The 26,185-nt window shown below is 38.7% G+C and overlaps 1 protein-coding gene and 1 pseudogene across 1 annotated transcript in view; one reads left to right on the top strand and one right to left on the bottom strand.

Moving 5' to 3' along the window:
• Window positions 1-14,324, top strand: part of LOC102867212 — a 25,652-nt pseudogene extending 11,328 nt beyond the window's left edge.
• Window positions 1-26,185, bottom strand: part of GATAD2B (GATA zinc finger domain containing 2B) — a 175,557-nt gene that overhangs the window by 107,698 nt on the left and 41,674 nt on the right. The gene's annotated exons all lie outside the window — the stretch shown is intronic.

Here is a 26,185-nt window from a genome sequence, read left to right as displayed (position 1 = left end):
TAAAGGCAACCCCATTTTTCCTTGTCTTTTCATCTCCAGAATAATATCAACTTAATGCTTTTTAATGTCCTAAATTTTTAATTCCTATGCTCAACAGACCATGCTAGAACCAGATCCACTTATCTACTGATAATAAGAGATTAAGGAAATCACTCTGGAATCTAGTCCATTGTCCTGAGTAGGCAAGCTCAAAATTCACGTTACCTAGATTTCTGTGACAATCTTAGTATACTCATGAAGCACACAATTATTAGAATTTCAGGACAACCTAACAATTACCTGCTCATGTGACACTAAAAAAAATGGAGGTCAATCTAAAAGAACACATCTGGAAAGAGGAAAATGATTCTTGCATGACTGTAGATTTTAAAATAAACTAGGGCATAATCTATTAGGCTGCTAACCAATACACTAAATCCACCAGCCATTCAGAAGAAAGATGGGCAGTCTTCTACTTTAACGATTTATAGCTGTTGTAACCTGTAGGAGGGTCAATAAAGTTGGAAAAGACATAACCATAGTGATATGTTTTCTATTCTAATATTATTAAAATTAGTATCTTCAGAATATGCTCTATATTTTCAATATTAAATTAACTGTGAAAAACTATAAAATACTATAAATTTGTGAAGCTTTTTGGGTATTCTGTTGTTGACCGCCTTCAAGTCAAGCACCACTCATAGTGACCCTATGAACAAAAGGCCTGACGCCTTTCTATAATTATTTTCATTTATCAGAGTTCATAGAGTGTCCAAAGGCATGCTGTTTAGGAAGTGGATGCCACTCCTGAGGTATGCTTTTTAGAAGTAGATGCCACTCCTGCTTCCAAACCTGTCTTAAACTGGTAGTTCCATCATACACTGTCCACCATGGGTAACCGTTATGGTATTTAACACCCCAATGGCACAAGGTTCAGCATCACAGCAATCCTAGCTTACCTCAGTATACTGACAGAAAGAAGAGTGCTGTACCACTTAGAAGAATGTTCCTCCAAAATAATAACAACCAACTTTTTTTTTTATTATGTTTTGTGTGTGTACCGTCAAATCAGATCTGACTGGTACAGGAGGAGATTGCCCCTCCTTCTCCAGCAGAGCATCTGGTGGGTTCAAAAACAATCTACTTTTAAATACAAAGGCCCTCACTGAGGTCTTGACTCTAAACAAGAGGCTTAAATAAAAAAACCAAATAGTATTTTGTTGGGTTTTTTGTGCCGCTGAATTTCCTGTGAGTATAGTGACCTACGTACAGCAGCTCTGAACCCTTCCCTATCCTGAGCCAGTCTCATTAATTCTGACATATCAACCCCCATTGCCCCCAATACTCTATCAATCCGTCTCAACCGGGGTCTTCCTCTTCTTCGCTCTCCCTCTACTCTTCCAAGCAGGATGTCCTTCCTCCAAGGACTGGTCTCTCCCTGGCCACATGCCCAAACTGTGTCAAAGCTTCAAAATCCAAGCCTCTAAGGAGAGACTTGGAAGCTTTGTGGTACGTACAAATTAATTTTATGATCTGTTTGGATGAGTATTCTTGTGATGTTACCTTAAAAGTTGGCTTTTCTGGCCATGACATGAGCCCCCAAGCCCCTGCTGGTCCCTAGCTACCTTAAGTGCAGGCACATGGTCTTGCAAATCATTAACAGCTGTGGGACTAATATAAGACAGGCAGTGCTTTCCACACTATAGAGTGAGACTCCTGAGATAACATGGTGGAGAGATTATGGAGAGACTGTGACAAGGTAGAATAAAAGGAATTCTGAGATAAACACAGTTAAAGGTTTTGCTTACTGGGATGACTGAAGGAGAATATCTGAGGCAATCTTGCTGGGTGATTTGTATTTGTATTACTGAACTTTTTTTTTATTTAATTTTAATTTTATTATTTTTGTGTGAGTGTACCCTCAAATCAGATCTGACTGGTACAGGAGGAGATTGTCCCTCCTTCCCCGGCAGAGCATCTGGTGGATTTGAACCATGCGCCTCTGGGATTGTAGTTGCAGCTCCTTACCACTAGGCCACCAGAGCTCCCCTTGTATTACTGAACTTTTATTAACTGAGGAATTGTGTTTTTCTGTTAACCTGGCTTGGGACTGCTGACTAATCCTGGACTTGCACTGGGTGATGAATTCTTTGTTTCCCACATTCTCCAACTTACTGCTCTAATAAACTTCACTCTCAGTACCACAACTGTGAGCAAACAATGAATACTAATTAGTGGAAACAGGTAAAGGAGCATGGGGGGAGGGGTGGGGTGGTGGTGTTGTGGGTCATATGTTATGCTATTAACAAAAAGCTAAAAGTCTGAATCCACTAGCTGCTGTTCAAGACAAAGTAGTCTGTCCCTTTATGTTTAGATTTACAGCTTTTTAAACCTGATGAAGGATCTCCATGAGTTAGAACAGACTAAGTGATGTGGCTTTGATTTTAACACCTAAGCTGAATCTGTGAGAAGATGGTTAAGAGTTTGGCTGGTAAACAGAAAGTCAGAGTTTCAAATTTACCAGCTTATCCATAGGATAAAGACATAGTAGCCTTTGCCTGGAAAAATTATAGTCTTGGAAATCCTTAAGGAACAGTTCCACTCTGGACACAAAAGGCTGCCATGAGTTGAAACTGACTCAACAGCAACTATGTGAGAATCAATATAATTATGGTGGGTTTGCTTGGTTTTGCTAACCAGTTATGTAACTAATAACAAAGTCATTTAAATTCACTCAGAAGTTCTTTGGAAGATAAAGAGTTGAGATTTTATTCTAAACAATCACAGCCTTAAAAACCCTTTGAAATAGAGTTCTACTTTCAAATCAACAGCAATAGTCAATGGGAGTCTCTGGGTTGTACTCATGGTTGATGTGTTCATTTTCTAAACAAAAGGTTGAAGAGATTCAGGTCCACTCATAGATGCCTCAGAAGGAAAGCTTGGTGATCTACTTGCAAAACATTCTACTATTTAAAAAAAAGAAAACAAAACATTCTGCCATTAAGAACTATGGAATACAGTATTCTTCTACTTTGACATAATAATTCAATTAGGTTTACACCAGTAAGCAGTTTAAAGAAAATTTCTACCAACAATCCTGTCAAACGTTCTTATAAAAATTCAATCAAATGTATTCAGTAGACTTAAACGAACATAGTTTTGTTTTTTTTTTAAGTTGTCGGTAACACTTAGGTGTTACTATAATACTGTACAGATTTTAGTAGAGTTTCCAGACTTAGATGGGCTAGGAAGATAGATCTGAGAATCAATGAAAATCCCTTGAGTAACAATGGTCCCATCAGCAACCAAACATGATTGGAAAAGTTCAGGGCCAGTCAGCATTTCATTCTTTTGTGTATAGTTGTCATTAGTCAGGGCCAACTTGATAAAAGCTTACAAGTATTCACCTTACTAAGTTTGCTCTTACATATGGAGCACAAACCTATCCCGACACAAAGGAGGGGTTGCATGAATGAATGATACTGACAATTTATTAACAATTAGATTCAAGGTAGATAAGATGCTGGCAACTGAGAATAAAAGGAGGAATACAAATCCATTTGCAAGAACAAAACAATTCTTAGAACACAAAATGTACTAAAGTAATCCTTGCATAAAGGATGATGGGATGGGCAGTATCTTTATTTAATAACTTGTTTTGACAGCAAATAAAAAGAGGGTATTACATTAAGTCATTCATCAAAATAAATCCATGGCTTATCTATCAGTCTGCCATACTGTAGTGGCTTACATGTTGTTGTAATGCTAGAAGCTATACTATCTGTATTCCAATATCAGCAAGTTCATTCATAGTAACAATTTCAGCAAAGACAGATATAAGGAACATGACTGTATATACACATCTGAATTAATGGGCCCTTAAAAACTCTATGAAGAGCCTTTCTACAAAGATGGCTCCAAAAGTGAAGAAGGAAGCCCTCGCCCCTCCCAAAACTGAAGCCAAAGCAAAGGCATTAAAGGCCAAGGAGGCAGTCCTGAAGGGCATCCACAGCCAAAATAAAAAAGAAGATCCGCACATCACCCACCTTCGGGCGGCCTAAGTCACTGAGACTCCGAAGGCAGCCCAAATACCCCCGGAAGAGCGCCCCCAGGAGAAACAAGCTTGACCACTATGCCATCATCAAATTTCCCCTGACCACTGAGTCAGCCATGAAGACAACAGAAGATAACAACACACTTGTGTTCATTGTGGATGTCAAGGCGAACAAGCACATTAAACAATCTGTAAAGAATCTCTGTGACACTGATGTGGCTAAGGTCAACACTTTGATTAGGCCTGATGGAGAGAAGAAGGCCTATGTTTAACTTGCTCCTAACTATCATGCTTTGGATGGTGCCAACAAAATTGGGATCATCTAAACTGAGTCCAGCTGGCTAACTCTAAATTTTTCTCACCATTAAAAAAAAAAAAACCTCTATGACGAGTAGAAAAACAATGTCATATACAGTGCCAGAAGATGAGCCACTCAGCTAGAAGGCACTTAAAATATGACAGGGGAAGAGCTGTCTTCTCAAAGCAGTCTATCATAATGATGTAGCTGGGGTATTAGCTCTCGCTCAATGAAGGAAATACATTTGTTGATGTGACAAGACTAAAATGAGGAGAAACACCCTTCAGTAATTAGATATATAAAGTATGGAATAAAGGAAGTCTGGATCTAGGAAGCCGGAAGTTGACAAAAATTAAATGCAACAAATAAAGATTGACATCCTAGGCACTGTTGCTGTAAGGTGTCACAGAGTCGACTATGCCTCATAGTGATACCATGAATAAGAGATGGGAAATCTATCTTCTCTTGTGCCATCTTGATGTCCTGCTCAAGTTCATTGTTGTTGTCACTGCATCAATCCATCCCACTAATCTTCCTCTCTAAATTTCCTAGTATAAGGTCTTTTCTCAAGGACTGACATCTCATGACACGCTTAAAGTATGTGAAACAAAGTTCCATCATTCTTGCCTCTGAAGAACGAGTTGATGGCATCTGCTCCAAGACAGTTCATGGGATATTCAATACTATTATTTAAAATCACAATTCATAGGCATCAATTCTTCGTCAATCTTCTTATTCACTGTCCAACTTTCAGATGCACTGAATGTAATTGAAAATACCATAGACTTCATCAGGTATACACTTTTATCTTTAAAATGACATCATCTCTTTTTAGAATTTTAAAGATATTTTTAATACGTTTTCCCAATACAACGCGTCTTTTGATTTCTTGACTGCTTATACTATGGGTGCTGATAGTGGATTCAAGTAAAATGAACTGTTGACAGTTTTCAATTTTTCGCATATCATGATACTGCCTACTGGTTTAAGTGGTGAGGGGTTTTGTTTTCTTGATGCTGAGATGTAAAATTGAAAGCTGCTGTCTTCAGTCATCTTCAGAAAGTGAGGCTTCTTTCTGCAAGCAAAGTTTTGTCATCTGATTAACACAAATTGTTGATGAGCCCTCCCCATCAATCACAATGCCATATTCTTTTTCATGTAGTCTAGTTTTTCAAATTATATTTGCTCAGCATACAGACTGAATAAGTACAGAGAAAAGATATAACTATGACTCACATGTTTCTTCATTTTAAACCATACAGTGTTCCCTTGTTCTGTTGAGACAATTACTACTTGCTCTTTGTACAGATTTCACATGAGCACAATTAAGTGTTTTGAGATTACCATTCTTTTCAGTGTTGGCCATAATTTATTATGTTTCACATAAAAGAAAGCCCTTTCTATTATCAGTAAAACAGCTTTATGGTATTCTTTACTTTCAGTTAAGAATCAGTGGTTATGAAGAAATTCAAGATGCACTAAAGACACTGGTAAAAAATTAAGTCCCAGAAACTGATGGTCTACCAACTGAAATGTTTCAACAAACAGTTGCAACCTTGGACATTTTTGCTAGTCTATGCTAAGAAATTTCAGTCCTGTTGACTGGAAGAGATTCATACTTGTTTCCATTCCAAAAATAAGGTTATCCAAGAGAGTGTAGGAATTATCAAATGCTATCACTAATAGCAATTGCATGTAAGATTATTTTTTAAATGGTTGGAACAGTGCATAAACAGGTAACTGCCAGAAATTCATAACAGATTCAGAAGAGGCAACAGAACAAGGAACATCACTGCACTGAAATGGAATGATAACAGATTTCTTGAATTAAACAATCATATGATCTACTAAACAGGGAATGACAAATTGAAGAGGAATGGTGTCACATTCATCAACAAAAAGAACATTTCAAGATCTAAATTGTAAGAAAAAAAAAAGAGAAGAAAAAAAAGATCTAAAGTGTAAAACTGTACTCCTGTGTGATTTACGGCCTCTCAAACCCAATGCTAGGTCAATTATGAGGCAAAGTGAATGAGAAAGAATAATTATAAAGAGATCAAATTGATAAAAGCACATCAGAAGATTAGATAGGAACCTTAGCAATGTTATTATATTAAGAAAACAACTCAGAAAAGGAAGATGAGGATAAACAGTTGCAAAAATAAAAGAATGTAATCAATGCCACTAAACTGTACATGTATAAGTGATTAAAACTCCTAAATGTTTTACTGCGTATATTCTCAATAACAAACTACTAAAATTTAGAAAAGCAGGAGAGGGAAGAGAAGACAGTTCCTAAACCCTCAAATAAAATTATCACTCAAACAATAAATGGATTCTCTATTCCAAAAGTAGCTCTAGCGGCCTAGTATTAAGGAGCTGCACTGCCAACCTTAAGGCAGGTGATCTAATCCACCAGTTGCTCCAACGGAGAAAATGGGCAATCTCTCCTGTGTGATGTACAGCCTCTGAAAACCGCTAGAGTTGGCTATTAGTCATTTCTGACTCTATAACACATAACAACGCTCCAAAAAAAGGACAGATAAAGAGGAATAATCTGACACAAGGAGGAAATTAGGAGGGATTATAAAAAAACAGAACAGCTTTTTGCACAATAAACCACAATAAACCCATGTTTATTGTGGCTTTGTTCACAATAGCAAAGAATTAGAAAGAACTTGGGTGCCCATCAACAAACGAATGGATAGAGAAGCTGTGGTATATTCACACAATGGAATACTATGCTACATTGAAAAACAAGGAACTCATGCATTATTATTCAAAATGGGTGACCCTGGAGGACATTATGCTGAGTGAAGTATCTCAGTCACAAAAAGACAAATACTGCATGGTGCCACTGTTGTAAAACAGGACTGACATAGGGGTTGGGGGGACACTGAGAAAGATGGGTTCAATAATGTATACTGCATGGAAACAGATGAGGGAGAAAACTGTTTAAAAGGGATATGTGATTAGGTATTTTTGTCAAGACGGGAGTCCAGAGCGAAGGCTGCATAGTGGAGTGGACCTTGGGGGAGGGACTGTAAAACAATGAAAGAAATCTCTGTACATTTTCATTGACATTAATAAAAAAAAAAAAAACAGAAGAGCTTTTAAGACTAAAATAGGAAAATTTTCAGAGTAAATAAAGCAACTCCTGGTACTGGCTGAAATATTAACTACAGAAAAGTGGCTGCCGTTACTGCTGTTAGGTGCTGTCAAATAAGGTTAACTACAAAAAAAAAGTTAACTACAGAAAAGTGGCTGCTGTTACTGCTGTTAGGTGCTGTCAAGTAAGGTGAGATGAATAGCAACACCATAATCAACAGATCTGAACCCTGTCCTGTCCTGTGGTATGCACATCATTTGTCACACTTAAGCCCATTGCTACAGTCACTGTGCCAATCCATTTCACTGAGGGTCTTCTCTCTTTGTCTAATCCTCGACCTTTCAAACCTTCAGCCTTTCTAGCAATATGCCCAAAATACGTGACATGAAATTTCATCACCTTTGCCTCCAAAGAGCGCTCTGGATGCACTTTTTCTAAGACACATCTATTTGTTTTTTTGGCAATCTATTCAGTGCTCTTCTCCAAGAACACAACTCAAAGATACCAATTTTTATTCTTATTTACTGTCCAGCTCTCAGATGTATAGCAAGTGAATAAAAAGAACATTACCTGAATCAGGTGAATCCCAGTTCTCAAACTGACATTGTTGCTCCTCAGTAATTTAGAGATCTCTGACTACAGACTTAATTTAATGCAATAGGTCTCCTGATCTCGAGTGCTGCTATCAAGAGTCTTGATAATCGATCTAAGTAAGATGAAACCGTTGACAATTTCAATCTTTTTTCCATCTATCATGATGTTTGTTGCCTATTGGTGTAGTGGTGAGGATTTTTGCTTTCTTGATGTTGAGATGCAATCCATATTGAAGGCTAGTCTTTGATCTTTTGCAGTGTTTCAAGTCCTTCTCACTTTCAGCAAGCAAGGCTTTGTCATCCACACAGCTCAAGTTGTTCATGAGACTTCCTCCAATTCTGATGTCATATTCTTCTTCAAAGAGTCCAGCTCCTGAATGATTTGCTCAGCATACAAACTGAATAGGTATGGAGAGAGGATACAACCCTGATGCACAACTTTCCTGACTTTAAACCATACAGTGTTCCCTCTCTGTATTTGAACAATAGCGTCTTTATCTACATATAAGTTTCACATAAGCATAATTAAGTGTTCTGAGATTTCCATCCTTTTCAGTGCTATCTGTAATTTATTGTGATCCACGCAGTCAAATGCCTCTGCATAGTCAACAACACACAAATAAATAGTCTTCTGGTATTCTGTTTCCAGCTAGGATCTCTCTGACATCTTCACAGATATCCCTATATTTTGTTTGCATATTCAAAATTTCCTAGGAGAAAATCGCATCAGTTTAGTTAATGTCAAAGATTTCTTTCTGAGGGATCTTTAACAAATAAATATACTTCAAGCTTATTTTAAAAACACTGTAAACGAAGACTTTGAGAATGGAAATAATAAGTCTCAAAAATGTTTTATAAAGATGAAAAGCACTTGAATTATTTTATGAAATTTGGAACAATGTGAACAAAAAACTTATAAGTAGAATTACCTGATTTTTTTTATGTTAAAGTATCTCAGACAATATAGTACCTTGCGAGGGAAAAGTTAAGGGAATCAGCTGTTGACAAGTAATTAATATTTTTCTACAAATAACTAAATCATACTGCTCTAAAATTGGAATTTCCAGTTAAAAAAATTTCTTCCTCGCTACCATATTACTTACTTATGCCTTTTTAAAATACCAACTATTTTGTACAGTAAAGCTCAACTTACCCTTTAATGTTACATAAATGTCACTTCACTTTGAAGTAAATTAAATTCATCCCAATCACCTTCACTTGCTGCATGTGTAGATTTTAAATCAATGAAAAGTGCCCAGCCTTTTCTTACACCAACACTTACTTATTGCCATCAAGTCAGAATCAAATCACTGCTAATCCTCTCTTGGATTTTGAAGGCAGTAAACTGCACAAGAGGAGACTGTTCATTTTCTTCCAAAAGACCAGGTGGATGGATCCAAACCACCAGTCAGGTGCAGCCTTTGGGTTAGCAGTGCAGTTCCCTATGGACTACATCACCAACGTTCTCTTTCTCACACTAAAGTAAGGGTAAGTAAGAACTGCATGCACCTGTTTCAAAGTTCCTACAAATTCAATTTAAAGATACATTTAGGAATGAATTTCATTTGTAACCTGCAAATTGCTTATAATAGATTCAAAACACTACCACTATTATATATAAGTCAAAGTGAATTCTGGTGGTCTAGTTAGTAAGAAGTTGTGTAGTTAACCCCTAAGGTAGTATTACTCTGGCAGTTCAAATTGACCAGTCACTGCAGGAGAAAAATGTACAATCTCCTGCTCTGCAATTTACAGTATCAAAGTTCACTGGAAGATTAGTTATGGGTCAATTCTGACTTAACAGAAATAAATCTGCATTCAGAATGTTGACTGTATGAGTCAAATTCCAAAAGTTAAAACTGTATTTAAGGTTAATATATCTTAGTATTATAAGAAAAATTATTAAAAAGCATCTTTACTTCAGAAACTATGTATGCTTACATATTTAAATATTACATTCTTCTAAACTGCTGCTAGCTCACTAAATATTTTTAAAATAAACTACCAGAATGCCAATCTCAAATCACACTGATCCGATAGGTATTTTAAAACTTTCAAATTTCAAAGATAAATTGAGAACTTAAATGACAAGGAAGTTAAAGAGTGGGGAAAAGACATTAGATTTCATTAACAAAATCAAACTTCTATTTTGAAATTTCTGTCAAAGAAATCTATCTGGTTGACTGGGTTTACCTCTATTAAACAGTCATTTCAAGTATCTGAGTAAACCAAAGATGAGATAATAAAAGGTACTGGAAATGGTACAACCAGATCAGAATCAATAAGAATGTGACAATACATTTTGGAAAACGTAACCACAATCATTATATTACCTGGATAGAAACTGTTAAAACAGGAACTGAGTTTGCTGTGCCAAATTTCACCTTAAACACACAATATATCAAAAACTAAAACAAACACCAAGAAAATTCCATTAGTATTTACACTATAGTTCACATGTCCTGTTGTTACACAACCATTAATCTCAAAAACTCACTCAAACTCATAGCCATTGAAATCTGACCAACGGTCATCTTCCATCACGTTTCAGAAATTTCATATCTTAACTGGAGAAAAACGCCTACTTTTCCTCTACAGAGTCACAAGCAGAGTCAAAATGCCAGGGTCTTGTCACCTTTTGGTAAGTTTTCTTCTTGTTATGTGCCACAGACTCATAGCAACCCTTTGTACAACAACCTTGCTCTATCCTGTGCCATTCTTATTATCTCTGACACACCTACTCCCATAACCCCAGTAACTGAATCAATCCATCTCATGGAGTGTCTTCCTCTCCTGTGCTGTCCCTCCCTCCACCCTCTCAAGCCTGACACGCCTCTTCAAGGACTGGTACCTCCTTGCAACATGTCTAAAGTATGTCATACAAAGCCTCAGAAACCTTGCCTCCAAGGAGAGCCTGGTTTTACCCTCTCAAGGTCAAACCTCTTTGTTCTCCTAGCAGTCCATGATATATTCAAAACTCTTCTCCAGCACCACAGCTCAAAGGCATCAATTCTCCTTCTATCATCCCTAGTCATTGTCCAGCTCTCTGATGCATATTAAGTAACTGCAAAGACCATGGATCAGGAAAACCTTAATCTCCAGACTGACACTGTTGCTCTTCAGTGCTTTGGCGAGGTCTCTGACAGCAGGCTTTCCCAATGCAATTCGTTTTTAAATTTCCTGGCTGCATGTACAAAGAGTGTTGATTGTGGAGTCAAGCAAACTAAAGCTGTTAATAATCTCTATCTCTTCACCATCTATCATGATGCTGCCAAATGGGCCAGTGGTAAGAATCTTTTTCTTGATTTTGAGCTTCTATCTATATTGAAGGTTGCAGTCCTTAACCATCTGCAGCAAGTGCTTCAGGTCCTGCTCAGTTTCAACAAGGATGATTGTGTTATCTGTATAATGCAGACTGTTCATGAGTTTTCCTCTAATCGTGATGTCACATTTCTTTCTTCTCATAGAGTCCTGCCTCTCAGATAATCTATCTGTTCTGCATATAGGCAGAAAAGGTATGGATATAGGACACATTCCTGGCATACATCCTTCCCAATTTTGAACCATGTAGTATTTCCCTGTCCTGTTCTGACGACTGTCTCCTGGTCCAAGTATAGGTTTTGCATAAGCATTATCAAGTAATGATTTGGTAAGTAGCATGATTTGATAAGTAGTATAACTTAATATGGACTATATTACCAGAATTCTTTACCATTAATTTTGAGCAGGATGGGTATAGGGGAGAATCTAGAACCACAATTGCAAATGTTTTCTGTAAACTTTTTCAGGCCTTATGGTCTCTGTTATGACTATTTAAACACTGCTGAAAAAGCCAAGTGGTAAACACTACAGTTTTTTTGAATGTTAAGGTCTCTGGTACCACGAGGAACTTTTGATATCACAGCACCATTCCAAAAAAAGATGATCCTACAGAAGGTGGAAATTATTAAATAATATCACTAATATAACATGCAAATAAAATCTTGCTGAAAATCATCCCAAAATGACTAAAACAGTCATAGAGAATTACAAGAAATACAAGCTGAATTTTAGACAAGGCTGTGGCACTGACTATATCAATGTTGATGTCAGATGGATCATGGCTTTCTGATGCTTAGCAAGTAATTGCAAAGACCACACCCTATATCAGGTGCACCTTAGTCTCCAGAGTGACTTGGTAGCTCTTCAGTATTTTCGCAAGGTCTCTGACAGCAGACATTCCCAGTGAAAGTCATCTTTTCATCTCCTGAGTGTTGATTGTGGTGCCAAGCAAACCAATCTCAAGCTCTTCACCATCTATCATGATGCTGCCAAATGGCCCAGTGGTGAGAATCTTTGTTTTCTTCATGTTGAATTTCAATCCATATTGAAGACTGTAGTCCTTGACCTTCTGCAGCAAGCACTTTCAGTTCCTCAGTTTCAGCAGGCAGGGTTGTATCATCTGTGTAAGGCAGATTGTGGATGAGTCTTCCTACAACTCTGATGCCACCTTTCTTCTCATAGATCCCCACTTCCCAGAAAATCTGTTCTGCATATAAATTGAAAACGTATAGAAATAGCACATATCTCTGGCATACACCCTTCCCAATTTTGAAGCATGTACAAAGGGTCACTGTTAAGTCGCAGGGAACTCCATTGCACATAACAAAAACAACATAGCTACACTAAGAAGCCACTGTCTGAACAGAGGAAGGAAAATAAATCCCTGCATGGTTCAAAATCAAGAAAGGAGTGCATCAAGTGTATCCTTTCCCCATACCTTTTCAAACTACATGCAGAACAGATCATTTGGGAGGCTAGAATCTATGAAAAAGAATGTGTTATGAGGTCTGGAGGAAGATTCATCAACAACTTGTATTACACAGATGACATGACCTTGCTCGCTAAAACTCAGGAGGACCTTAAGTGATTGCTGCAAAAGGTTAAGAACTGCAGCCTTCAATATTAATTGTATCTCAACATTAAGAAAATAGATACTGCTTTCTGTGGTTGCTCTGGTGGGTTCCCATCGAAATAGGGAAGTTCATGAAACAGATGGTGCTGGTCCTGGCCAGACATTACTCTGAACACAAAGCTGGCATTGTCAAGAACACTGATGATGGCACTTCAGATCGTCCTTATAGCCATTCTCTGGTGACTGGAACCGAATGCTGTCCCTAAAAAGTGACAGATGCCAGAGAAAGAAAAAAAACTGCCAAGAAGTCAAGGATCAAATCTTTCATGAATGTTTATAACTACTATCATTTCTTGCTCACAAAGTTCTCTGTGGATATCTCCATAGACAAAACTGTTGTCAACAACAATGTCATCAGAGACCCTGCTCTTTTTTTTTTTTTTTAATTTTTTTTTTAATTGGGAAAAATATATTGGGGGTACAAGGAGGTGAGGATTGGGGGCAGAAGGGTAAGGATGGGCCAGGATGCAGTTGCAGAACTTCACATTTTGGTCGGTGGGGGGAGCAGGTGAAGGAAATGATGAGGGTCCAGTGGGGACCAGATGCTACAGAGGAATGACAAGCATTTTCCAATGGTAATTAAACCAACTGTCCTATTGATTTGGGAATTGGATGCCGATTCTCTGGCTTCTTCATGCTGAACAGGAGCGTAGATGTAAAGGGGGGAAGGGAGGATGCTTTATCACCTTACCGGTGGTCTTGGGTTAAAGCTGCTTGCCTTCTTGCTCTGTTAGAAGATATTTCCCTGTCATTTGCTCCCCTCTGGACTGCAAAGTGTTTTCCCAGGTGGGTCCAGTGGGGATGGCTGGTTGAACCCAGAGGCTCCATCCTCCTCTGCTTCCTTAGCTGTCAGTTGTATTTCCTTTTTGTCAATGGCACTGGGTTCAGGGTCAATTCTGGAGTAAAACTCAGAATTAATGTTACGACTCGACGGCACATAACAACAACAACAACATAGGAAAGGGAGCAAACCTAGAGAGAACAAACTTGTGAGTTACAAACAGAAGGGGTTTGAGGGTGTTGCTTTCAGGTTTACTGGGGGGGGGGGTAGAGGGTAGAAGGTGGCCTAGGTAACATTGGATACCCTAGGCATTCTTTAGTTTTTTGGTCTTCTTCTCCTTCCCCACCCAGGGGTCAGATGGCACAATCTGGGGACTGAGGGGCTCACCCTGAGGGCCGCGACAGCTTGCCCTGAGCCGGGGGCTGAGGGCAGCCCGCCCCAGGCAGAGAGAGACCCTGCTCTTAAACTCAAGATGAAGTAGGAAGCCAAGATCAAGTATGATGAGAGGTATAAGACAGGCAAAATCACGTGGGTTTTCCAAAAGCTGAAATTTTAAATCTTCTATTTTAGTCATTAAAAAAATATTCCAAAAAATCCCATGTCTGACTGCTGCTAGTAGTTGATGAAGAAACATTTGTAGAATTCAAGACACTGGGCAGTAGAGGATGGGAAATAGAAAGTTAAACCTATCATTGTGGGACCAAAAAAAAAATGCAGGTAACTACCAGGCCAACAGGCAGTACCATGACAGATGGAGAAAGGATTCAGGTTATTAATGATTTCATCTTGCTTGGATCTGCAATCAACACTCTTGGTACCAGTAATGGAAATCAAAAGAAAAGATGCATTGGGAAAATCTGTTACTGAGGATTAATCCAGAATGTTAAAGAGCAATGTCAGTTTAGAGACTAGGGTGAACTTTATCCAGGTCAGGCTCTTATCAATTGGTTATTATGCATCTGAGAGCTGGACAATGAATAAGAACGACGGAAGAATTATTGATGCTTTTGAGTCATGTGGTGGAGTCTTGAATATACCATGGACTGACAAAAGAACAAATAGGTCTGTCCTGGAGAGGATAAAATCAGTTTGCTCTTTGGAGGTAAGGGTTTTGAGGCTTCAACTCACATACATTGAGCAAGCAGCCAGAAGGGACCAGTCCTTGGAGAAGGACATCATGTGTGGAAAAGTGGGGGATCAGTGCAGAAGAGCAAGACCCCACATAAGATGGAGTAACACCCTGGATGAGATGGACTGACACAGTGACAGTAGCAATGGGGTGTGATGTGTTAGAGATGGTGAGGTTGGCTCAGGATAGGACTAGGTTTGGAGCCACTGTTGATAGGGTTGCTGTGAGTCCTACTCCACTCAATGATAGCACATAACAAACATGTTCTTTTTAAAAAACTTAAGAATGGGTCAAATTTCCTGTCACTTCTTAAAGTTTGTTTCATTTTATGTGTAACAGCAGACACAGGGAAAAATATGTATGTATACGTGTCTGCAGGGGAAAGATTAGTATCCTCAAGGCAACCTCCCTACCCTAAGTAGCTGAAGGTCTACTCAAACTCAATTCATTATTTGTCAGAATCAACTCAAAGATAATCGTCTATTGGATTTCTCTGGATGTAAATCAAACAGAAGACTAAAGACTGCCCATCTTTCTCCAGAGCAGCCACCAGTGGATTAGAAATACCAGAGAGGCATGTCCTTTAAGAAAGTCCCTATGGACCAGGGCACCAAGGTTCTCTGAAGGTCTACTGTTGTTGTTGTTTTGATGCCACCGAGTCGTAGATGACTCATAGTGACCCTATGAATGAACAGCCTGAACACTGTTCATACATATAGAGTTTCCGGAGGCAAGCCATTTCAGAAGTGGATGCCGCTCCTGCTTCCAGGAAGGTCTACTAGTGTCTCCTAAATTAAGCAGGTTTAAATCAAATTAGTAAAATAATATTTTCAACATAAAAGCAGAAAAATGAGAAGACAAATACTTGATAATTACAGGAGGAAAATTCAACAGAACAGAAACGTTTAAGTCTTAAATTTGTTCTCATCTACTTTAATATGTCCAGGCTCCAGCGTGCTATTTCAGAACTATCCGGCTCTCTCTAGTAACAAGTTTCCATGTACTCATAAACTCAGTACAGTACATGCTCTTTGTATTTTACTTTTTCCTTGATCTTGAAAAATTATGGCTTCAAACAAATGATCAGAATTTTTAAATTTAGATTAATAACTGAGATCTGATGGACATTTAAAAAGAAAAATTTCTTTACAAATGTCTAGTCTTCTTTCCAATGGCTACATGAAAACCTGGTGGGCTAGTAGTAAGCAGTTAGGCTGCAATCCCAAAGGCATGCAGGTTCAAATACACTAGCTGCACAATGGAAGAAGGATGGGCAATCTCCTCCCGTGTGATTCCTTGCCCTGCAGGAGGTCAGCTAAGAGTCAGTTCTGACTCAACCACACCTAATAACTTTGAAATGGCTAGAGTCAAATAAGCAAAATCCAAAGTGAATTTGTCTTTTTACTTTCAGGGATAAACCAAAACTAAAAGGCACTTAAAGACACAGAATTCGCATTACTGTTCAACCACACTAATTCTCTCAAATTTAGACTGAACTCGAGTTGTTCTAAAAATGGCTGTTGGAAATCCCTTAAGGGTAATTTTAAAAAAGATGACTTAGTGGTCAGGAGTTGCACTTACAACCCAAAGGCACCTGGTTTGAATTCATCAGTTGCTCTGTGGTAGAAAGATGAGCAATCTCCTCCCTTGCGATTAAACTGTCTTTGAAAACGTGCTGGAGGGTCAAGGATGAGTCATTTTAAGTCCATGGTACATAACAAAATTTTAAATATGTATGCCCTTTGGCCCAGTAACCACACTTGCAGGAATACTTAAAATGTATAAAGATATGTTTCACTCACTGTTGTTTCTCAAAAAAGTGAGTGATTCATTCACTTATTGCCCTCAATTCTGAACCGACTCCTAGCTGACCCTCCAGTGAGTTTTCAGAGACAATAAATCATATGAGAAATGTATGCTCATATTTCACCCAGTTCAACTCCTTGCTTACTAGACTACCAGAACTCCTAATAAGCAAAATTAAGATATATACACAATTCTTAAAAGAAAATGTAAATAAATTATATATGTGCATACCTATACATAAGTACAGATAAATGTAAAAGCTTGATCTCAAAAGTCAGCTTTCCTGATTTTGCATCCTAATCTCAGCACTTACTAGATATGTAACCTTTCAACAAATTATTTAACCTATCTGTACTCTAGTTTTTCTATCCATAAAATGAGGCTAATAAAAGAAGGAAAGAAGAAGACTGGTAGAGACTGGAGAGCATTATGTTGAGTGAAATAACTCAGTCTCATAAGGACCAGCCTATGTAAAACATGTATGGGACCTGAAGAGGGAAAAGGGTGGGAGCAAGGGGTGAGGATGGGAAGGGGAAAAAAACCACAGGGTTGCACAGTTCAGTGGATGGAGGGAGGAGAGAAATAAATGGGAAGGGGAAAAAAGGATAATAATGGATTCTGATGCTGTAATATTTTTTCCCTTTTTTTAATGACTGATTTTTTAAATTTATTATTTCAATAAAAATTTACAGAGACTTTAGATTTCCATTCATTCATTGTTACACTTTTCTCGCCTACCTACCCTCCCCCCTAGTACACAACCCTCTTGGAAAATTGAAAGAAAAATTCTTTCACAGTTTTACAAACCCTCCCCCCAGGTTCACTCCACTACGCAGTTCTCGCTCTGGACTCCTATCATGACAAAAATACCTAATCACATATCCCTTTTAAACAGTTTTCTCCCTCATCTGTTTAAATGCAGCATATATTCTTGAATGCATACTTCTCAGTGTCCGCCCAACCACAATGTCAGTCCTATTTTACAACAGTGGCACCATGCAGTATTTGTCTTTTTGTGACTGAGATACTTCAATCAGCATAATGTCCTCCAGGGTCACCCATTTTGAATAATATTGCATGAGTTCCTTGTTTTTCAATGCAGTGTAGTATTCCATTGTGTGAATATACCATAGCTTCTCTATCCGTTCGTTTGTTGATGGGCACTTATGTTGTTTCCAACTCCTTACTATTGTGAACAAAGCCGCAATAAACATGAGTGTGCATATATCTGCTTGGATGTCATTTATGGTCTCTTTGGGGTATATTTCCAGTAGTGGAATTGCTGGGTCAAATGCTATCTTTTTTTGCAACACTTTGAGAAAGCGCCACACCATTTTCCATAGTGGTTGCACCATTTTACACTTTCACCAACAGTGAATAAGGGTTCCAGTTTCTCCACAACCTCGCCAGCATTTGTTGCTTGCTGTTCCATTAAATTTTGCTATTCTGACTGGGGGGAGATGATATCTCATAGTTGTATTATGCTATAATATTTTGAGAATTAAACCATTAATATAAATTGTTTACAACAGTGCCTGACACATAAATAAAAGTGTCAATAAATGTAAATGATTAAAAAGATACCCAAGATGTGGATAAGGACAGAATTAAGGCAACAGAAATTAGATATATACAAATAGAATACGGAGAGATTTTATAAGAATTTTTTAGGATTCCATAAGCATTAGCACACAGTTTCAGATGTTGTTAGAATGTTATAAAATGTGTACGAATGAGCCAATGAAACTGTAATTGTTATTATCAGGTACCAAGTTGACCACAACTCGAAGCAACCTTATGAACACGAGAATGGAAATGTGCACTATCCGGCATCATCCTATCTCCACCATTCTCAAACATACTGTTACAGTCATTGTGTCACTCCATCTCTGTGATAGTTTTTCTCTCTTTAACTAACCATCTACATTTCTCAGCATGATGTCTTTTTCATAGGACTGGCTCCTCCTGCCCCAAATATGTGAGATGAAGGTTCATCATCCTTGCTTCTAAGGAGAAACTTAGATGCACTTCCTCCAAGAGAGATTTGCTGGTTCTTTCTGGCAGTCCATGGGCTAGTCCATACTCTTTGTCAGCACTACAATTGAAAAAACAGATTCTTCTGTCATCCTTATTCAATTTTCAGATTTACAGAATGCAACTGAAAAGAATCATGGCTTGGATCAGGCGCATGTTAGTCTTTAAATGGATATCCTTGATCTTGAGCATTTTGGAGAGTTCACTGACAGCACATTTTCCCAATGCAACCAACATGTCTTTTGATTTCATGATTGCTGATACCATAGATGTTGACTGTGGATCCAAGTAAGTCACTAACATCGTCAATTTTTTTTCTCCATCTATCATGATGACTGGTCTAATGGTGAAGATTTTTGTTTTCTTGATGTTGAGATGTAATTCATACAAAGAATACAAAGTTGTATGTAGTCTTTGAATGTCTTCATAAAGTCCTTCAAGTATTCTCTACTCTCTGCAAGCACAGATGTGTCATCCACATAATGCAGCTTGTTGATGAGTTTCCTCCAATCCTGATGAAACATTCTTCACTGTATAGTTAAGCTTCTCAAGTAATTTATCCAATATATGGACTGAATAGGTATGCAGGAGAATACACAACCCTTGTGAACACCTTTTCTGATTTTAAAAATGGCAGTGTTCTTGTTTTATTCTTTTTTTTAAATAAATTTTTTTATTTTATACTGGCATCAGAACAAAGCAAGGAAACACTGCATGGTTCAAAATTGGGAAGGGCATACGCCAGGGATATGTCCTGTCTCCATACCTTTTCAACCTGTATGCCGAAGAGATTATCTGGGAGGCTGGGCTCTATGAGGAGAAATGTGGGGTCAAGATTGGTGGAAGATCTATCAACAATCTGCGATATGCAGATGATACAACCCTGCTTGCTGAAACTGAGGAGGACCTGAAGCACCTGCTGCAGAGGGTCAAGGACTGCAGCCTACAATATGGATTGAGGTTCAATGTCAAGAAGACAAAGATTCTCACCACTGGGCCAATTGGCAGCATCAGGATGGATGGTGAAGAGATTGAGATTGTACACAGCTTTAGTTTGCTTGGCTCCACAGTCAACACTCTCGGCACCAGTAGCCAGGAAATTAGAAGACGTATTGCAATGGGAAAGTCTGCTGTTAGGGACCTCTCCAAAGTACTAAAGAGCAATGGTGTCTCTCTGGAGACTAAGGTGCATCTGATATAGGCCATGGTCTTTGCTATCACTTGTTATGCATCAGAGAGTTGGACAATGACTAAGGAGGATAGAAGGAGAATTGATGCCTTTGAGCTGTGGTGCTGGAGAAGAGTATTGAGGGTACCATCGACTGCTAGGAAAACAAACAGACTCATCCTGGAAAGGGTCAAACCAGGCTGCTCCTTGGAGGCAAGGATTCTAAGGCTCCATCTAACATACTCTGGACATGTTGCAAGGAGGGACAGGTCCTTGGAGAGGGACATCATACTTGGTAGGGTGGAGGAACAGCGCAGAAGGGGAAGGCCCCCTATGAGGTGGATTGATTCAGTGACTGGGGTAATCGGGATGGGTGTATCGGAGACGGTGCGACTGGCACAAGACAGAGTGTAGGGCTGTTGTACGTAGGGTCGCTATGAGTCGCAAGCGACTCGATGGCACATAACAACAACAACAACAACAACTGGCTTACTAACAAAGTGTTCACGGCCTCAAAACCTGTACCTAAGATGGTTCTGAAATTCATGTGGGATAAACTCAAGGTCCTATTTTGGTTCCCGTGGATTTGATTTACTTTTCCTTAGCTTCAGCTTGAACTTGTATATGAGTAGTTGGTGGTCTGTTCCATAATCAGCTCCTGGCCTAGTTTTCACAGCTACTGAGCTTTTCCAGTTCTTTCAATAGATGTAATCAATCTGATTGTTATGCATACCATCAGGTGAAATCCATGTGTATAACCCACATTTGTTATTTTTATTTTTTTATTTCTTATTTTGTGTGTACCATCAAATTGGATCTGACTGGTACAGGAGGAAATTGCCTCTCCTTCTTCAGCAGAGCATGTGGTGGATTCGAAATGCATACCTCTGGGATTGCAGTGCAGCTTCTTGCCAGTAGGCCACGAGAGCACCATTTATGTTTCTTATAAAACATATTTGCACTAAGTCGTTAATTATGCAAAACTCAATCATTCTATCCCCAGCTTCATTTCTGTCACCAAGTGTTTCCCAACTACTGATCCTTCTTTTTTGTTCCCAACTTTTGCAATCCAGTCACTCATTATTATTAAAGCATCTTGAATGCATATTATTAATGCATCTTGACTGCATGTTTGATGGATCTCTAACTGTAAAAGTTGGTAGAAATCATCTATTGCCACTTCTTTGGCTCTGGTTCTTGGTGCATATATCTGAATGATAGTGGTATTCACTGGACTTCCTTGTATGCATATGGATATTATCCTGTTGTTCACAATACTGTATTTCAAGACACATCTAGAAATAATATTTTTAATTAAGAAAGCAACCCCATTTTTCTTCACATTTTCATTTCCGGAGTAATAAATCATATGATTGTCAGACTCAAAATGCCCCATGCCAGTTAAAACAGTGATGAAGGAAGAAGTTAAAGCGGCTTTGAAGGAACTGGGAAAAAATAAAGCCCCAGGAATGATGGTTTAACAATTGACGTATTTCAGCTAACAGATGCTGCCCTAGATGTGCTCACCAAGTTGTTTCAAGAAATCTGGAGGACAACCACTTGTCCAACTGACTGGAAGAGATCTATATTTTTTCCCATTTCAAAGAAAGGAGATCCAACAGTCTGTGGAAATTATTGAACAGTATCAATGATATCACAAAAAGGCAGGATTCTGCTGAAGATTACCCAAAAACAACTGGAATACCATATCAACAGAGAACTGCCAGAAGTGTAAGCTAGGTTTAAGAAGGGGTCATGGTACTAGGGATATTCTAGCTAATGTTAGATGGATCTTGTCTGAAAGCAGGAAGTACCAGAGGAATGTCTAGCTGTGTTTCATTGATAACGCAAACATCTTTGACTGTGTGGATCACAACAAACTGTGACTGACTCTGAGAAGAACGGGAATCCCAAAACACTTGATCATGCTAATGTGAAACCTATACTTGGGCAAGGAGGCAGTTGTCAGAAAAGAGCAAGGAAGCACTACACGGTTCAAAACTGAGAAGAGGACGCCAGGAATGTGTCCTATCTACATACCTTTTCAACTTATATGTAGAACAGATTATCTGGGAGGTTGGGCTGTATGGGAAGTGAGGTATCAGGATTAGTGGAAGATTCATCAACAATCTGCGTTATGCAAATGACACAACCCTGCTGGCTGAAACTGAGGAGGACCTGAAGTGCTTGTTGCAGAGGTCAAGGACTGCAGCCTTTAATACAAACTGAGATCAATATGAAGAAGACAAAGATTCTCACCACTGGGCCAATTGGCAGCATCAAGATGGATGGTGAAGAGATTGAGATTGTTAACAGCTTTAGTTTGCCTGGCTCCACAAGTCAACACTCAGGAAAGGAAAAGATGTATTGTGACGGGAAAGTCTGCTGTTAGGGACCTCTCCAAAGTACTGAAGAGCAATGGTGTCATTCTGGAGACTAAGGTGCACCTGATACAGGCCATAGTCTTTGCAATCACTTGCTATGCGTCAGAGAGCTGGACAATGACTAGGGAGGATAGAAGGAGAATTGATGCCTTTGAGCTGTGGTGTTGGAGAAAGGTATTGAATATACCACGACTGCTAAGAAAATGAACAGTTTTATCCAGGGGAGGGTTAAACCAGGCTGCTCCTTGGAGGCAAGTATTCTGAAACTTCATCTGACATACTTTGGACATGTAGCAAAGACAGACTAGTCCTTGGAGAAGGATGTCGTGCTTGGGAGGGTGGAGGGATAGTGCAGGAGAAGACGACCCTCTATGAGGTGGACTGAGTCAGTGACTGGGGTAATTGGGGTAGTTGTGTTGGAGACAATGAGATTGGCACAGGATAGAGCAGGGTTTAGGGCTGTTGTACATAGGGTTGCTATGAGTCACAGGCAACTCAGCAGCACACTAAAACAACAACAACTTACAAAGTTTGTATATCAACAGCACACAAAAACAACAACAACTTACAAAGTTTGTATACATTGTTTTTCACACTAGATCTTTCCCATTTCCTTTACCCACCGTTCCATCCACCCATCAAATTGTGCAGCCCTATGATTAACCCTCTCCACACTGCTCCCACCCTCACCCCTTGGATCCTCACACACGTTCTACAATAATGGCTTTATACAGTATTTGTCTTTATGGGATTTAGTTCACTTAGCATAATGCTCTCCAGTCCATTCCAACTTAGGTGGTTGTTTTATTATTGAATGTCATAAAACATCTTGTATAATGTTATAAAACAAAACATATATAAATGAAAAATCCATGATTTATAAAGTTTCTACCTTCAGTTTGCTCGGCTCCACGGTCAACACTCTTGGCACTAGTAGCCAGGAAATCAAAAAACGTATTGCGATGGGAAAGTCTGCAGTTAGGGACCTCTCCAAAATACTGAAGAGCAACAGTGTCTCTCTGGAGACTAAGGTCCGCCTGATACAGGCCATGGTTTTTGCAATCACTTGTTATGCATCAGAGAGTTGGACAATGACTAGGGAGGATAGAAGGAGAATTGACGCCTTTGAGCTGTGGTGTTGGAGAAGAGTATTGAATGTACCATGGACTGCCAAGAAAACAAACAGATTCATCGTAGAGAGAAGTAAACCAGGCTGCTCCTTGGAGGCAAGGATTCTGGGGCTTCGTCTGACATACTTTGGACATGTTGTAAGGAGACACAGGTCTTCAGAGAGGGACATCACGCTGGGTAGAGTAGAGGGACAGCGCAGGAGGAGAAGACCCTCTATGAGGTGGATTGATTCAGTGACTGGGGTACTCGGGATGGGTGTGTCAGAGGCAATGAGATTGGCACAGGATAGAGCAGGGTTTAGGGCTGTGGTACATAGGGTCGCTATGAGTCGCAAACGACTCGACGGCACATAACAACAACAACAGTTCCTACTTTAATATTAAAATTATTTCATTTGTAAACACATTATATATTTATACTGCAGTTACTTTTTTCTGTCCACGGGGTAAATCATCCTAAGGGAGGCAATTATAAAATTTTATTTTTATGTACTCCAGAAAATATATGTCTTTTAGATAGCACAATAAAAAAATTTAAAAAATCCAAAAACCCACAAACCTAATGTCTGCCACCAAGTCAATTCAATTCATGATGCTGTTGTTAGGTACCATCAAGTCAAGCAAGACTCATAGCAATCCTATGAACAACAGATCTGAACCCTGGCCTATCCTGTGCCATCTTCATCACACCTGAGCTCATTACATCAATCACTATGTCAATCCAACTCAACAAGGATCTCTGCTGTGGCCCTTAACACGTTCCCACACACTTTTAAAATTGACAGGCGTGCTTAGAAATGTTTGCCATCATTTGCAGCAACATGTTAACCATTCTTTTTCTTTTCTTTTTTTTTTTTTTTTTCATTTTGTGTGTGTACCGTCAAATCAGATCTGACTGATACAGGAGGAGACTGTCCCTCCTTCTCCAGCACAGCATCTGGTGGGGACTCTTAACCTTTTCAAGCAAATCCCTCTCCAAGAGCGTGTCCTGGCAACATGTCCAAGGCGCGTGAGACAAATCTTTGGTATCTTTTCTTCCAAGAAGGACTCTGGCTTTACTATCTCCAAACAGACATTATCTGTTTCTTTTCGTAGTCTATAAAATATTTCATACTTTTCTGCAATACCGTAACTCAAAGGCATCAACTCTTCTGTCATCCTTGTTCATTGTCCAGCTCTCAGACACATATCAAGTGTTTGAAAAGACTATGACCTGAATCAGGTGCACCCCAGTCCTCAATCTGACATTACTGCTTCTCAGTAATTTGGAGAGGTGTCTGAATGCAAACTTTTTTAATACATGTCTTGATCTCCTAACTGCTGGTACCAAGTGTGTTGATTGTAGATCGAAGTAACATGAAATTGTCGGTACTTTCAGCCTTTTCTCCACCTCTCATGATGTTGCCCATGGCCCAATGGTGAGGATTTTTGTTTTCTCGAAGTGGAAATGTAACCCATATATTAGGGTGTAGTCTTTGATATTCTGCAGCAAGCAGTTCAAGTCCTCCTCACTTTTCAGCAAGCAAGATTTTGTCGTATGAATAATGCAGGGTCATTAGTCTTCCTTCCATCCTGGTACCACACTGTTTTTCATAGTCCAGCTTCTCAAATTATGTGGTCAGCATACAGATAGGTATGGAGAAAGGATACAGCCAAAGGAACACCTTTTCTGATTTAAACCCTGGGGTATTCCCTTGCTGTGTTCAGGGAAGAGCCTCTATTACTAGGTATAAGTTTCACATGACCACAATTAAGTGTTCTGGGATCCCTATTCTTTTCAAAGTTAGCCACAGTTTATTACAATATACAGAGAGTCAAATGTCTCTGCACAGTCAATAAAGCACAAACAGACCCTCAATCTTTTTATCAGAGTAGCTAGTGGTTTGAAATGCTGACCTTTTCTGGTTCTCAGTCCAACATATAACAAACTAATGTAAGTACATAACAAATATATGAATGATAACTTTCATTTACAGAGCTTGACAGGTGGCAGAAGAAGAAATTAAAACTTTTGTTATCCAAGTAACCGTCATGTATTCACCACCTCAGTCTAGGATGGGGGAAAAAATCTGAAGTCTAAACTCCAGAAACTAGTAAGTCCATTATCACTCATTAGTATCTTGGATTCTCTAACATACTATGTATGGGATTTAAGGGTATAGTTGAAATTACATTATAGACTTCATGAAATAAGAATCATTAACTTATTAGAACTCAAAGTATGTTCAATGCCAACTTAAGAGAAATAGAATAGCAATGAAAATAATTAAAGAGCAAAACGGACAGATGTTACTATAGCCCAAATAGTCTTTCCAAAGTTCTAATAACCAAGAAGAGATTTTCAACCTAAATTTCCCATTAAAATAATGAGTAAACTCTCTTAAGATAGGGCTTTGGGTTTTTTGTTTGTTTGTTAAAGATAAATTAAGTGAAAGAGAGAGCAGAGTGAGGAAAAGTACATTAGCCACTGTATATGAAGAAAACTTAGAGTATATTCTTATGTGATTGTATACGTAAAAACAAACTAAAAAAATAGAAAAGTAACTAATGACATTGGCAATGTGTGATGGTCATTTAAAACTAAGTAGATGTGAAACAACTATATATTTTCGTTTTAATACACTGTATTTTAATTTGGACACATTTTTATACATAAAATATAAAGTACAGTTCCAACTATAACAAATCATTTACTTATAAGAGTAAAGAGATCCAGCGCTGGCTGAAAATCGCCTGTGACTTCATCCATAGCCACTGGTGAGAGTC

The sequence above is a fragment of the Elephantulus edwardii genome, unplaced genomic scaffold, assembly GCF_000299155.1.
Source record: "Elephantulus edwardii isolate Elephantulus edwardi_28Jun2011 unplaced genomic scaffold, EleEdw1.0 scaffold00176, whole genome shotgun sequence".
In the NCBI taxonomy this organism is placed as follows: domain Eukaryota; kingdom Metazoa; phylum Chordata; class Mammalia; order Macroscelidea; family Macroscelididae; genus Elephantulus; species Elephantulus edwardii.
Note: the sequence above shows the minus strand (reverse complement) of the source record. Positions and strands in the feature narration are given on the sequence as shown.